Source organism: Suricata suricatta, chromosome 5, assembly GCF_006229205.1.
Source record: "Suricata suricatta isolate VVHF042 chromosome 5, meerkat_22Aug2017_6uvM2_HiC, whole genome shotgun sequence".
Lineage (NCBI taxonomy): Eukaryota > Metazoa > Chordata > Mammalia > Carnivora > Herpestidae > Suricata > Suricata suricatta.
Window position 1 is genome coordinate 36742964 of NC_043704.1, and position 17281 is coordinate 36760244.

General features: G+C 34.2%; 2 pseudogenes; one reads left to right on the forward strand and one right to left on the reverse strand.

Annotated features, from left to right (window-relative positions):
* Positions 1-5312: 5312 nt before the first annotated feature.
* On the reverse strand, positions 5313-11590 carry LOC115291112 (annotated as a pseudogene).
* Positions 11591-13586: 1996 nt separating this feature from the next.
* On the forward strand, positions 13587-14029 carry LOC115291113 (annotated as a pseudogene).
* The last annotated feature ends 3252 nt before the right edge of the window (positions 14030-17281 follow it).

Here is a 17281-nt window from a genome sequence, read left to right on the forward strand (position 1 = left end):
AACATTGGGGTACATGTGCTCCTATGCATCAGCACTTCTTTATCCCTTGGGTAAATCCCTAGCAGGGCTATTGCTGGGTCATAAGGGAGTTCTATGGATAGTTTTTTGAGGAACCTCCACACTGTTTTCCAGAGCTGCACATTCTCCAAAATAGATCACATACTGGGGCATAAAGCAGCCCTCCATAAGCATTTTTTTAAATTTAAATTTCTGTTTATATACAGTGCACTATTGATTTCAGGAGTAGAATTCAGTGATTCTTCACTTACATACAACATCCAGTGTTCATCACAAGTGCACTCCTTAGTACCTATCACTCTTGCGGCCAATCTCCCTCTCACCTCCCTCCGTAAACCCATAGTTTGTTCTGAATCATTAAGAGTCTTTGTAGTTTATTTCTCTTTCTTCATGTCCCTGCCCTTTGCCATATATTCATCTGTTTTGTTTCTTAAATTTCACTAATGATTAAAATTATATGGTATATGTCTTTCTGGAAGTGACTTATTTTGCTTAGCATAATATATTCTAGTCCCATCCCCATCATTATAAATAACAAGATTTCATTATTTTTGATGACTGATTAATATTCCATCTTGTGTATACACACACACACACACACACACACGCAGGCACACACACACTATATCTTCCTTATGCATTCATCAATTGATGAACATTTGGGCTCTCCATGGTTGGTTATTGTTGGTAATGTTGCTATAAACACTGGGATGCATTCACCCCTTCAAATCTGTATTTTTGTATCCTTTGGGTAAATATCTAAATTAAGGTAGCTCTTTTTTTAGTTTTTGAGGAACCTCTATACCATCTCTTTGATACTAATGTTATGATTTAATAAATTTCTGAATTCCCTAAATCTGCCTTTGTGATCCCTGACCTTTGTTTCCCTCTTCTTTTCAGCTTCCTTGTTTTCCATAATTTTATCTTCTGTCTAGCTTATTTGCTCCTCTGACTCATCCATCCACATTTCAACAGCCTCCATTTGGGTTTGCATTTTGGTTATAGCATTTTTAATTTCAGCCCGACTAGATTTTAGTTCTTTTATCTCTGCAGAGGGGTTCTCTATTGTCTTCTGTGCTTTTTCCAAGCCCATCAATATTGTTATACATGTTGTTTTAAATTATAGTTTGAACATCTTATTTATATTTGCATTGACTAAGTCCCTGGCTGTCATTTCTTCCTGTTCCTTTTTTTTTTTTTTTTTTGAGGTGAGTTCTTCCATCTTGTCATCTTGGAGAAAGAATATAATAATAACAATAATAGATTGAAATAAAAATTTAAAAGCTTACAAAAAATAAAATAAAGGAAGCAAGAGTGGGTGTGTTTTGATCTGCATGTTAAGAGAAGCTTGATAGAAAAAAGAGAAAAGATCGGAAAAAAATTAAAAGTTAAAAAAAACAAAAAGTAAATACAAATAAAATAAAAAATTTTGCTTTCTGTATACAAGAAACAAAGAAAAAAACAAGATAACAAAAACAAAAGAGAAGTAACCACAACAAAAAATGAATAAGCAAACTAAAGAAAAGAAACAAATGAAGCTAGATACAATTTTTCCTATTTCTGAAACTGTATAAGTGTATAGTCAGTAGACTAAGCTTGTGTAAGGGATTTCTGCAGGTCCTTGGGAGGACAGGCCACTTTTCTGATTCTCAGGCCGACTTATCCTAGTAGAGATGTGCCTCGAGGGCACAGGGGAACAGGGCTTGGTGTCAGCTCTACATTCTTCATTCAGTAGTGCCGTTTAGCTCACTGGGGTTGATCAGTATTGGTAAGCTAATTGTGAAAATTACTGCAACCCACTCTCCAGTCTCTAGAGCGGGATGTCTGAGCCCTCACAGATGTACTGTCACCCCTTCTGTGCCCCCCACCTCCCATCTGCTCCCTGTCATCCTCCTGTGTTCAAGCTGTCCAACTAACAGGTAGCACCTCTTTCCAAAGTTTTATGTCAAGCATAGCTGTGTTTCAAATCCCCACACATCAGAAACCCCCATGGTTCAGACCTGCAGTGATGTGTGTGAAGATCTCACCATGCTGTGGCCAGCTTGTCCCAGGAAAGAGTGGTGCCAGTGTGCATGGCAACAGCTTAGAGTTTATGGTAAATCACAACACACAGCTGGCTCCAGGGTTTGCTGCCTTCAGCCTGTGTCTTTGTTCCTATATGAGTGAACATGGCAGCTTGATGGCGCCCACTGGGTCTTTTGCCCATGGTGAGGCTGTATCACCTCTATCAAATGCACTCCAAGTAGGGGAACTGCATCTGTTTTACATGAATTAAAAAATACACAGCTTCTGAGAATGTTCAAAAATTGGACAGAAAATAACTGTCCTAGTTGAAGACACTAATGTTTGGCTCATTACTTCAGGAAAAGGTCCAGAAAAATAGACTTTTTCAGATCTATGGCTGGTAGGTTCAGGAACAGAAATGTCAATACATGGTCAATCACTTTTTCAAAAAAAGTGATTCTAGAACAAAGAACCTTGAACTGAAAATTCAATCCCTTCGTTTAGAGAGTGAATGGAGAACTGATAAGAAGAGAGGAGGCAGTTGACCAAAGTAAAAAAAAAAAAGAAATTAAGATCTTAACAGTGACTGACTGTATACACTTCTTTAACTAGTACTTGGTGTATTAAAGTCATACTTAAAAGATTTTATTTATGTCAAAGAATTAAGACAAGAGTTAATATTTATGTAGTGCTTAATCTGCTTTTAGAACTATTCTAAGTGCTATAAAACATTAAATTAGGTAAGACAAAGCCAGGAAAAACACAGTGCAGAATAGCTATATTGTATAAGCACAATTTCCAATGGCTTACATAAACATGTGCCTTCGTTTTATGAGTTGAAATTAAAAAGTAAATATACCTTTAAATAAGCTTACTATGCCAAACTAACCATGGCAAAGTCCATGTATCAGTGGGGAAATACCTACTTGTATTATGTTATAAACATGCATAAATAAAATATTTTTTTGTTCTAGATAATATACAGAATGTGGCAAGCAGGAATTTCTTTTCAATATTTTCAGTACACATATTAGGATATAGTAGCTGCTAGCGTTTGATGTTTAGCCTTAATGATTACTTGCACTGAAAATAAAATGCATCATTTTGGATGTTCATTTCCACTTTCATCTGCCAAGTGGAATGGTATCATGTACAAGACCAATAGAGTGATGTGACCAAACACACAAATCAGATTATACTCTCTTACCACCGCTAACGTTTTAAGCTATCAGCAGCGCATAATATATCATTCAAAGGTTTCCAATTTTTTGCAGCATTTTTCTACACTACACATGAGAATTTCTTTCAGCAAGCTAATGAAATCCACTAATTGGATATTTTATTTAATATTAGCTTTAGTGAGGTCATGTTTATAGTGTCATTAATCAACTTCCTCATTTTTATTAACATATTCATGTTAAATAACACATACCTTATATTGTATATTTGGTGCATTGAACCTCTATTAAAATATATTTATTTTTCATAGGTGTCTCATATAAAGTCTAAGAGGGGTAATTACTACTTAGAACTCTTAATTTATTCCAATTCTTTGGCTAAACTCTAAAACTACAAATTCATTCTTTTCTTTTTTCTTTTTTTTGAGAGAGAGAGAGCAAGTGCATGCACATGCTTGTGAACAAGGGAGAGGCAGAAGGAGAGGGAGAGAGAGAATCTTAAGCAAGCTTCAAGCCCAAAACAGAGCCCAATGCAGAGCTTGATCTCACACTGTTACATCATGACCCGAGCAGAAACCAAGAGTCAGATGCTCTACTGACTGAGTCACCAAGGGACCCTATAATTTCTGATAATTAAGCCAAAAACATATATATTTTTAAGGTATTGTGTTGAAAATTTCTCTCTTAAACCACATAGTGGTATTGGGAGTGGGAAGGAGAGAATCATTCTTTTTCAAAGGTATTTTCAGCTCTTGGTAAAAACCGGTCATATAAAAGGTGGTGAATGAATAGATTTTGAATAAAATTAATTTAGATATATGTTACAGGACTCCAATAAAAGATATCTATGAGCTGCCTCAGGCTTGTGCACAGTGTTAAACATTTCTCATGACAACTAATCTAATAACCACTCAATAATAGGATGAATGATTTAATCACAGTCTATTAGTTTCCCTTCCTTTCAGAACATTCATTCTGCTCACTGTTATCAAAGGGCAACTATCAGATATGTATACCTCTCAACAGTTTCTTACAATAACAGTAAATACAAACTACAGGCCAAAGTAAAATATAGGCTACAGGAGATGCTTCTAAATGTGTCTCATCAGAAGTATCAGCAAATTACATAATTTTAAAACTATGAGAAAAATTTTGATTTAAGAAGAAACAGTATGTTTGTCATATCAGAGATTTTATTTTTTATTTTTTAGATGTAAAGGCCACAAATGTATTCAGTTGTATAAACTCTCTATAAAGTGAGAAAGACTTCAATAGTAGGAACAATTCTTATCAGCAGTAAGTAATTAGTAAGACAGCCAGACAAAATGCTTTATTTTCTAACTTCTAATTTCATTTTTTTGGTAACATATTAATTCATTTGCAATATTATTTTCTACAAGTGTCTACTTAACACAGCAAACAGATTAAAGTATTTTTGTTTTTTTGAAGACTGATAGAGCTCTCTTTTGTTGCCATCTTCGCTTCCCTTCCCTTCTATATTTCCCTCCCTAAAGTTTATTTTTTGTAAAAGGCAGAAAAAATAGTTTTTATAGAAGGAAAATTGGTTTCTAAATAACATGAAAGTCTTAACATATATCCTATATTAAAAAGGATAAAAATAATGAGTAGGTGGAAATAACAGACTGTATAATTATAACTTTATGAAGGTGTGATTAAATTAAGAAGCAGCAAACACATAACTAGCTTATGTAAATTAGAAATGTATATCAACAGCACAAATATGGTGATATTGAATCATGATACATTACTTGTACATATAACTATTACTGTTATTAATAAACCTTTGGGACAGACATTCGCCTTTATGCCTAAGACAACATCAGTAAGTCTTTAAAATCTTCTCTTCCTCCTGTATGAGAGGATATTTCTAGACACTAATTTTCCTAATATTCAAACAAAGAAAACCTACTCTACAAGATGCTTCAATTAAAGAGACTTTGTTTTTTTTTTTCCTCTCCTAAATTTTTGGACAGTAAACAGTCCATGGGTATCATATACAAATACTATGTCAAAAGTGTTATATTAAGCCATTTGATAAGGCTTGATTGGTGAAGAAGTTTTATGACATGCTTGAGCCTCACACTGAAGGGATCACATGTGAGGCAATACTTTGTCCAACCACTGCAGAAGTCCATTCAAAGGAAGTTCAAGCCAGCGTGTGTTCATTACCATCTGCTTCTGTATTCTGCTTCCCACCCTTTCATAAAACTCATGGTGCACATTCTAGTCAGCTGATGCACAACTTCAAAACTGATTAGTGCAGTGAGTAAGAAAAGAAGCAAAGTCCTGGCTGGTGAAAATTTTCACAGCCTGGTGGAATTTTAAACTGCCTCAGAGAGCCAGCTCTCTGATTACCCTTGAGGCTCTGCACAAAGGCTGTGCTATCACTTAGGCACTCAGCAAAAACCTCTCCACCTATGTAAAATAAGCAAACTCCTTTTCCTATATGCCTTCCTGTCATTCTTATGCAGCTTCTTGGTTGACATTGGAGAGTAACACTATGCAGAGCCTATCTCAATTTGATGGATCTGTGAAGCCATCTACAGCAAGTGAGAGCTGTGATGCATGGAAGTTCTCTTCAACCCTCTAGTTTAATTAATAATTTGATACTGAACACCAAATTGCAGGTTCTGACTAACTGGCTACAAATACAACTATTATTAATGGGGAAAGAGCAGTAGGAGATATTTTTGCTGGAGATCCTATATCCATACATGAGTTCAACTGTTGATCACCTGTTCTTCCATCCTCACTGATACATCCAGGGTATGGAGTTTTTAGGATATAATTACTCTGTGGCTCAATTCCCAGTAGGAAATTAGTGTTTACTGGAATAGAATAGGTATAATTATCTTGAGGTGGAAGTTCTGTTAGGATTTCAATACTGGAGGCAACACTTGTGTGTCCAATCTCTGGTAGTAGTGAAGTTAAACATACTTCATCACTTTAAAGACTAAAAGCACATTCACAGTTTATAATTGCTTTGAATCCATGAAGACTGTGAAGATCAGGTCAGAACCATAATCAGCAACATGTAAAATATAACAGTCCTTTCCAATCAGATACTGGAAGATGACCATTGAGAGGCCCTATTTGCTCAAAGAAGTTGAAGAGGCCTGTTATATCCCACTGATCTATTATATTTGGAGTACTTAAGTTTCCAAATTTCAGAATGAATGCTTGGTGTGAACAAGTTTACTGTTACAATTTTGAGTAGTGATGCCTTTGTCAAGTTCATCTAATTGTCCTGCTTTCCTTAGTTTTTTCTTCAAACTTTTAATTGCTTTCTCATATCACTTCTCTTCCTGTTCATTCTGTTCTCCTCTACCAGCTTCTCCAGATTCACCAGATGATTTCTTTTGTCCCAGCAGTCCCTTCACAACTAATGGAATGTTCTTATCAAAAGCGGCAATCAACACTAAGAAAATATCTTCTTTATCTAACCTGAAGACCTGTTGACCACCCAAGCCTCAGTGCCTCAGCCCAGAGCCCCTTCCGTGGTCTCCTGTCTCATCATTAGGTAAGGCCTGTTGAGGACCACCGCCCTGGTCCACCTTCTGTAGTCAAGCCAGAAGTAGACAATTGTTTACCCCTTGGGGAGGCCTGGGGGCTGCCCCATGGAGTACCTTGAGGACCAGAAAAACCTTGGGCAAAAGAAGGTTTCACAGAAGCCCTGGTACAAAGTTTACTTTTATAAATGTCATACACTACACATTAATTTTTAAAGATTATAAAAAGCAGACTGTTTTTGAAGTACACAATCAATAAACTACCATTTTGTCACATGAATCATAAGGAATTTTGTAAAATTAACTCTATATAATACTTTGATTTGAATTCAGATTTTTTAAAAATTAAATTGAAAATCTAATAATAGTATAATATTCATAGCAGGATCCAACTTGTCTCCATGTCTTTCCATATACAAAATCACCCACATTATAACTCAAATCAGTGTGTCAGTAACTGACGTCATTTATCTTCCAATCCAAATTTGCCAGTGCTGGTGCTTTTATCTTTCACTTCATCTAAATGAATGATTATCAATAGCAATTACCCTAATGCCTAGCCCAAAAGCCTATGTGCCATCATTCAGTGGTCCATTTCCTACTTCATGCTGATATCTAACAAACCACAGGTGGAAATTCTTAAATTTTCTCTTGCTACTTGCCACTAATTTTGTCTTGCTATCATTAGTTCACCTCTGAATTTCTGTAAGTTATCATTGTTGCCTGACAAGCCATTCTCTGCACCTTATTCAAACTATATAATTCCCCTTCCTTGAAAATACTAAGCAACACCATTCTTACCAAATTACTATATGTCTTATTTGCTTGAGTGACATCTTATGTAATTTACCACATAATACTAAAAAAAAAAAAAACCAAAATATTGTGATTGCATTTTTTCTCTGTGTTTAGGTATTTAAGAAGATCATACCTCAAGATGGACTGCCTTCTTAAAGCAGATGACTTCAAAAGAATCCTGAATAGTTTCCTATGCCTAAAAATTGGCAAGTATCTTTGGTAAAAATAAATAGATTGCATAATTCTCTTACATTTACTAGCTGTGTAAATGTTACTTAAACACTGTACCTCAGTTTTCTTATTAAATGGAGATAGTAACAGAATTTATCACACAGGATTGCTGTAAAGATTGCATATACTATGTTAAAGCACACAGAACCATGCTGGGAGCATGTTAAGCACAATATAAATATTAGCTTTTATTTCATAAGTAGTGTATGAAAACAAGAAATGTTTTTAACTCATACTTCTCTAGGAAAGTAGTTCTTAAAGTTTAGGCTAAATTACTATACATTAACAGATATACACACAATAAATTAATTCATGAATAAACTCAAAATGATTATTAAATGAAGCAACAGATGTTACTTTCCCCCCACACATACAAAAAGCTGGAAGATATGGTAAAATTCTACATAACTTTAGAAGAGTTGTCCAAAAAACCTAAACACTTAATGTCAGCAATGTTCACATGCTATATATATATTTCACTAACTACGTTTTTATCTTTATCAATTCCATCAATTTTTAAAAAAATAAATATAAGCAGTTTTATTTCAACCATTTTTATAATTGGTTGTATTCTTACTCAAGATAACCAAACTACCATGCTATTTGATAACTAAAAGCATTAGATTTCAAGACATAAGATTTTTACCAATTACCATTGAAATAACATTGTTGAATTTTTTCTCATTATTTTATAAGGCAATATTACTTTAGGATTAGAATGCCCCTTGTATATAACTAAGTTGCATATGTTAATGGTGCAATTATTTAAGTGTTGTGCACAAAAGTCCTTTTAAAAGTACAGACTTCACCGTGGAATTATCATTCAGATATAGACTAAAGTGTGTGAAATAAAATATTATACTATTAGCTATCAAATATTTTTGTGAATTTCCTTTATCAGTCTCTTCTCAAACATTATCTTAAAACACCTTCTCTGGAAGAATGCCAGGTTTTATTATAGTAAGTTGGAGTAAATATTTTAGAATGTGAGGTACCATAAAAGGCTTGACCCATCAATGTGATTCCAGGTAGCCAGAGAGCAGTAGATGTCCATATACAGTAACTAAGAATTCTCATTTAGAGGTCCACCTGGGTGGCTCAAAAGTTGTATCCAAATCTTGATTTCAGCTGAGGTCATGAACTTGTGGTTTGTGAGTTCAAGCCCTGCATCAGGCTCTGTGCTGACAGTGCAGAGCCTGCTTGGGATTCCTCTCTCAGTGTCTCTCTGCCCTCACCCCAGGTAGCATCCACTCTCTATTTCAAAATAAATAAACTTAAAAAAAGAATTCTCATTTAGAGATGTATTTTTGTTTTTGCAAGTATAATTAATAAATAAGCTATACCAGCTTCTTGCAACCCCAATTTCTGTTCGCCTAAATATGTCATCTTAGGCAAGATCATTCTGGAATCCCTTCCTTACTGCCAACACAACCTGAGTTCTCATTCCCACTGCTTACTTGGGGGGGTGGGGGAGAATAGACCTGCCTTCTCTGATAGAATTCTCAATATACTTTTTATAGAAACCAGTTTATGACCTGTGGTTAATAATAATGGAAATGTTGCAGTCAATAATATTCTTCTATAACATCATGGTGAATAGTATTTGTTAACTTGTTTCCACAATCACCTTTTGTGGTATTGTTAATAAGAGGAATTAAAAAAAATCTGCATTTCAAAGTGCTAAACTTCTTTGTGATGGGTTTTAGAAAATAACAGAAATGTAAGTTAGGAAATATTCCTAAATTCATAGTCAACAATTAGAACATTCTACCATAACATTGACCACATGTAATAAAGTATTTTCTAGCTTTAACTGCACCAAATTCATGAGTGAGAAAATTATTCAATGTGAATGTGTACAGCTGCTTTTAATTTCTCATCAGTCCCTGTTGTTAAAAAACAAAAAACAGTAAAATACGTCAAATATACTTGTTTAAAATCTTAAAGGGGAAATTTGAAAAACACTGAAACAATTCAATTAAAAAATTTAATTATGGATAGACTTAATTTAATAAAAATATCACTAACAAATAACATAGATCATTAAATTTTAACTGCTGTATGGTAGTAGGGGGGTGTTAATCAATACATAAACTCTTAAAGGATGAAGAAATTTGGCATTTTTCTTACCAGCAAACATTTCTAAATAAAAACACTATTAAAAATTTTGGCAAGAAAACATACATATTAAAGGATGTTCACTAGTGTTATTCCCATCATCCAAGAACCGTGCAATAATTACTTTACTACATCTCAGATTTTAAAGTTTTATTAACTGTGAAAGAAATATATATTGGGATTATTGGGCCAGAGCTTACCACAGTTATTTCTACCTCACCAACTCCTCATCAATCAAGAAATTGTCATTTTCCCCCCATGGAGTATATTGAAGTTCATATTGCCTAAATGTCAGTGTGACAGAGACTTAACTCTTTGGAACGGTGATAATGTAGTTTCACTCTTGCTCATCGTTTTCAACCATTTGACTAGATTTTGGCACCTTCCTTGTAGAAATGTGTGCACACGTGAAGTAGCAGGACTATAATGCCAGAGGCCTCTTTATATTCCAGACATACCCACAATGTGCTATCATGTAGTATCTTAAACAAAATAAACTCCAGAATTAATTCATAAAAATAATTTAAGAAATTTTCTTGGTTTGTCCTCATAGTTGCAAACAATTCAACCTTACAAGAACATTACTCAGCATCTCTATAGACAAAACATGAATGCTTGTATTATATGTAGCATATTCTTAGCTTTTACAAGTTTTTCCTAAACATAAACCTGAGTATCTTCATCACTTAACCAACATGTTATGTCTCTGACACGTCTGTCCTAATACTAGAATAATGAAGAATATGTTTATATTTTGTCATTAGCTTTCCTTGGGTACAGATTTTTTTTAGTAAAGTGCTAGCATTTTTATATATTGTATATACTGCATCTATTCTTTGAAAATTCAAGGATCACTGACATATTTTATTTTTAGTATCACAGGAAACTTTACAGTAGATGATAATTTTGAGGAAGGTTTACTTGACTAATTACTTAACTACTATAAAACCCAGTATAAAATTTCATACAAGCCTGTGAAATTCCACACTGATTTTATTAAAAATATAAACTTATATAAGAAAGTATAAATGTGTGTATACATATACTCAGACAGACTTAAAGTGTGGGACTTAATTTATTATATTATAAAAAAGTAAATCATAATTTATTACATTTTCATGCATATGGAAAGTAGGGGATGATTTTTCATGATATTTAGTGCAAGAGCACAGTGTGTTGTGTTTGTTTAGCACCTGCTGTGCAGCCACATGCCAATACAAGCTCTCCTCATCACTTTTCACTTGTGCACACATCAAACAGAAGGGACACTGAGTAGGATGATTTTTTTTTTGAAAATAAATTTCCTTGTTACTAAATAGCACTAACCCAGTCATATTTCAAGTTCTAGTTCATGTCCTACACTCCTGATGGAGAATTTCCAGATACTGATAATCCTATTGAAGATCCCTTTCTCAGAAAGATACTTTTAAGAATCAGTAAGCTCTTCAAATGTGCCAGTCCTTAAGTGACTTTTTTGATTGTTTAATTCTAAAAGGTAGGCTGCTTGATGGGGCTATATCCCCGTATCTATTTGTTTACCTGGCATTTTGAGAATTTATATAATGTATCTCTTAAGTAGTTCATATATAATTTTATCTTAGCTTCATTTGAGAGATAAGTGACATATATTGTATAATTGATACACAAATGTTGATTTGATACATTTATATACTGCAGAATGATTATTAGCTTACCTTTAGCTAACACATCCATCTTACCATCTCATCACATAATTCACTCTTCTTCTTCTTCTTCTTCTTCTTCTTCTTCTTCTTCTTCTTCTTCTTCTTCTTCTTCTGGTGATATGTTTAAGATCTACTCTTTGAACAACTTTCAAGTATATAATCCAGTATTGTGGCTTTTTTTTTTTTGCGAGAGAGAGAGAGAGAGCACGAGTAGGGAAGAGGGGCAGAGAGAGAGAGAGAATCCCAAGCAGGCTCCATGCTCAGCACAGAGCCCCATGCAGAGGTCAGTCTCACAACCCTGGGATCATGACCTGAGCCAAAACCATTAGTCAGATGCTCAATCAACTGAGTCACCCAGTGCCCTAATTCAGTATTGTTAACCATAATCACCATACTGTACATTAGATCACCCAAACATATTCTTTTATAACTGGAAGTCTGTACCCTTTGACCAACATCTACCCATTTCTTCCACCAAACCACCCCCCCTTGGTAATCACCACTCTATTCTCTGTTTCTATGAGTTCAGCTTTTTTTAAGATTCTAACACAAAAGTGGTATTATATGTCTTTTTTTCTGATTTATTTCATTTAGAATAATGTTCTTAAGTCCATCCATGTTCTAGTAAATGGTAGAATTTCCTTCTTTATCATGGATAAATAATATTCCAGTGTGTGTGTGTGTGTGTGTGTGTGTGTGTGTGTGTATAGGTGTGTGTGTGTGTGTGTGTGTGTGTGTGTGCAGTGCTTCAGAATAAATGAGATTTAAGAACTCAGTGGGGAACAAGAAACCAATGATGGCCTGCTATCAACAAGTCTCATGGCCCATCAGTTGCTCATCCTCTTCGAACAGTTCAGAAGCACAGTTCAGATATGAATCCATATTTTATGAATTCTTGAGGAAATGCAATTGTCAGGGTCTCCAAAAAGGTCTGTTTTAAGGTAAAATTTGAAAAGTAGCTGGTTTTGAAATCAATCTTGGTCTAAAGAAAAATACATATGACAATTAACTTTAACATTAATATCTTGTATGAAAAATTATAAATACTGTTCTTAAGTTACAAGCATCTGAAATTTACTTCAGTTGTAAAATGTTTAATATTTTAGAAACAAATGAATTTAGGGTATAGATAAGTAGTTTATAAAGAAAAAGATATATACAAGAAACTACCTGAAAAGGAAGTGAAAAATACAGTGTTGGCATAGGCTCATTATAGTCAAGATTTCACAGGTGAAATATCCTGAAAAGAAGATAAAAAATAGTAAATTAGTCATGCAAATGTAGAAAATTATTAATAAAATATATCTTAGCATATACATATACAAATATAACATGTCAAGGTAATTTAGGCAGCCTCCCTTTAGCACTTAACCAAACCAATGAATATATTACATATCCATTCTTTCCTTCTGTTTTTCTTTCCATCCCTTTCTCTCTCTCCCTCTAAGGAATACAAGTCATTGTTTTTGTTACTGAAAATTTTTAATGTTTGTTAATTTTGAGAGAGAGAGGTGCCTGCCAGATGGGGAGGAGCAGAGAAAGACGAGGACAGAGGATCCAAAGTGGGCTGTGTGCTGACAGCAGCAAGCCCAGTGCCCAGGCTCAAACTCATAATCCTCACTATGAGATCATGACTTGAGCGCCCAAGTCAACCGACTGAGTCACCAAGGGGCCCCTGTTGTTGAGAATTTTTAAAAACCACTATTTCTGTATTTAATATGTCTTTCCAGTTTTTTCATAAGTAATTTCTTCTAATTAAATTAACTCATTAGCATGGCTAAAATGAAAAAGACTGACTATATTAAGTACTGGAGAGAATATAAAACAAAAATTATAGTACTTTGAAAATGTTAAAAAAATTAAATAATGAACAGTGAACAGTGTTCTTAGAGACTATGCAAAAAAGAAAAATAAAGGAAGAAGAAAAAGAGAAAAAATAAAATGGGAAATGTAAGAGAGGATAGATATTACCATAGATCTCACAGATATAAAAAAGATAAAGTGAGCTCTTTCCTTTTGTGGCCATGGCTGAAGTGCCAGCAGCCAAAATAAAGTTCAATCCATTTGTGACTTCTGACCCGAGCAAGAACTCTAACAGGCATTTGAATGCATCTTCCCACAGTTGCAGGAAGATTATGTTTTTTCCTCTTTGCAAAGGCCTAATACAGAATTACAACGTTCTACCCATGCCCACCTGAAAGAATGATGATATGCAAATTGTGTGAGGACACGCAAATCGGCAATTAGTCCAGGTTTACAGGCAACGATACACCATCTACATTGAACAACTACAGCGATAGACAGGAGATGGCACAACTGTCCATGTAGACATTCACCCCAGCAAGGCCAATATCACTAGACTAAAACTGGCCACAAAGAGATCCTTGTATGTAAAGGCAAATCTCACTAAGTGGGAAAGGAAAAGGGCAAATATAAGGAGGCAACAACTGAGAAGATGCAGGGATAAAGTCATCTTATATATGATTTTAAATAAAAAACTGTTAAAATGAAAAAAAAAGTTAAAAATATTATGAACACTTTTTTGCAAAATAAGTTCAATAACTTGAATAGAATATACAATTCCTACAAACACAGCTTACTAAAATTAAAAAAGTAGATATCGAATAGCTATATATATTTTTAAAAAGAATTCATAATCAAATTATTACCACACAGAAAATATCCCCAGATGGTTATAAACATTACAAATTTTTAAGAAAGAAATGGAACAAATTGTAGAAAAAGTCTTTAGAAAATAGATGGGGACAGAACAAAGTTTATTATAAACAAATAAATTTCTGCCCATTTCATGTACCAAAAAAAAGAATAAACATGTGAAATGATGAACATGTTTCTGCTTAAATTTCTTCTCATGATTTTAGAAGTAGATATTTTTCAAATATTTTTGCCAAGACATGTTTGGAAGCATTAACTATGGCCTACATTTTACTTTGGCCTACATTTTGTATTTACTGTTAGGTTAAGAAAATATTGAGATATGCATACACCTGACGGTTGCCCTTTGATTAGTGTGAGCTGAGCAGAATGAATGTTGTGAAAAGGAAAAGGAACTAATAATAGATTGTGATGAAATCTTCCATTTTCCTGATGGTCTTTATTAAATTAGTTATCATGAAAAAAGTTTAACACTTTCCAGAAGGCTGAGGCAGCCAATAGATATCTCCTCACTGATTTCCATTAGCAAATAACTAAATTAAGTTAATTTAACATTTATCCATTCAGTAACTTTTGTCTGACCAATTCTTACTTGTAACTGAAGATGTCAATAAAAAACATCAACATTTCTCCTACCCACAATATCACAGATATTATTTAAGAGAGGATAAATAGATATTTTTAAAATTTCAATAGATACTATACCATGCATCTACATGGAAAAGCTATTTATCTTATCTAGAGAAAATCAAGTCAAGATTCAAGTAAAAGCTATAAGCCTGATGAAAACACAATTTAGTAATGGTATTGAATTTAATAATTGTTTTATTTATTTTTTAAATTTTTTTAATGTTTATTTTTGATACAGAGAGACAGAGCATGAGAGGGGGAGGGGCAGAGAGAGAGAAGGAGACACAGAACCAGAAGCAAGCTCCAGGCTCTGAACTAGTGGTCAGCACAGAGTCCGACATGGGTCTCGAACCCACGAACTTGAGATCTGACCTGAACCAAAGCTGGAGGCTTAACCAACTGAGCCACTCAGGTGCCCCTTAATAATTGTTTTAAAACTATTTATGACAATGAAAAAATATCAAGTGCTTGTGATAAATGTCTTGCATAACTTTATTTATAAAGTATAGTTAAGTTTTGCATGATATTAATGATTTTTGTTAGCAACGTTTAATGGCAGAATAGTAACAAAAATGAGGAGTAACATCTAATTTTAGCTTAATATTCTGATTGTTTTCAAATTTCCATTATGAAAAATAATACTAAATTTATATGTCTACATATAAACTCCCATATTTTTCATTTCTTTTTGATAATGCTCCAGAATAGGATTAGGAATATAACACATTAGGGGGCTCTACGCATACTGCTAAAATAAGTTCCTCGTAACTGGTAACCAGCTTATAGCCCCATCATTCAATTCGTTGCCTTCCTACCAACATTAAGAACTGCACTTAGGGGCGCCTGGGTGGCTCAGTCAGTTAAGGCTCCAAATTTGGTTCAGGTCATGATCTCACAGTTCATGGATTTGAGCCCTACATCAGGCTCTGCTGACAGCTCAAAGCCTGGAGCCTGCTTCAGATAGTTTCCCTCTCTCGCTGCCCCCACCCCTGTTCATGCCACATCTCCCTCTCTCTCTCTAAAAAATAAACATTAAAAAATTAAGATAAAAATATATCTACTTAAGGCAAAATAGAATATTAATTATAGAAGCAAAATTTTATCACAATAATGTGTTAGCCCATCAGTGAAGATAAAGAAAGGGGATTTGGTATATGAATGGTAACTACTGGCTGTGTATAGTTAAGAAAATTAATGCATAAATGACATTCTAACTTTCAAAAATGTTACAATATATTGAATATTTTTATAAATCTCTAAGATCCAAGTTAGAAAGCAGTATATTCTCTAAGGTTAAAATAGATACATGATCACTGGGGAGGAGAGAATACATCAAACTTAGACCATGGAAGGTTTTGCAGAGAAGATGAAACTTACCAGACTTTTGACAATCTCATAGGATTTTTCACTTTAAAACATTAAAGATTGAGAATATATTATTTTTTAAAAATGGTAAATTTTGACATGCTGATAATACACAGCAAATGTTTAGAGAGGCATTTGAATGTAGAGGTTAATGGCACAGATTCTGGAGACAGACGCTCTCCTTAAATCCAGCTCATCTAACTTCTCTGTTAGATTGAAGCCTCCTATGGCACTTCCTGGTGTAATCTGAGACTGGCCCCCAGACTCGGAAGGCAAAGACTGACCACAGGAAAAGGCAGTCCACTTCAGGCGAGTAGGTAGCAGGATTAATAAGCAAGGGAACTTACTTATGAGACCTAAATCAGGTGACCACAAGACCAGTAGATCTCTACACCCACCCATCAGAATCCTAAACATTCATTTAGAGGCCTTAACTGGGTTCAGTCACATACCCAGTCCAGACAGCATCAACAACACACTCTTAAAATGAGTCCATGGAGCGGCTTTGGGGAGTAGGGTAGGAGAGCAGAAAACATATTCCAAGGATACATGAGGGGCCACACAGCCTCCAATCGCAAGGGTCCAGCTTGCAGGTCTCCTGGTGGTCACATTTCCTTTATGACGTTTTCCAGCAATCTCTGTAACGTTAAGCAAGTTACTTAGCTAATCTTTGCTTCAGTAACCTCTTGCATAAAGTAGTGAATATAATGATATCTGCCTCTTTGAATAGGGATTAAATTAAATGAAGATTTAATTTAATTTAGAAGGATTAAATTTAAATTAGGATTAAATTTTAATACATGAAAAGGGCTCAGAATAATGTCTGATGATTGTTATATATGCCTAGACATCATTATTATTACTATCATCATCATCATCATGATTATTACAAATAGCTAATCAGTGAAAGTAAAATCAGAATATATATTTTAATCTAATGGGAGGTTTGGAATTACAAATTAATGAATTTAAATTATATTCTAAGGTAATGGAAAGACATTAAAATGTTTTCAATGGGAATACAACCAATTAAGAAATGGGTAAGTGT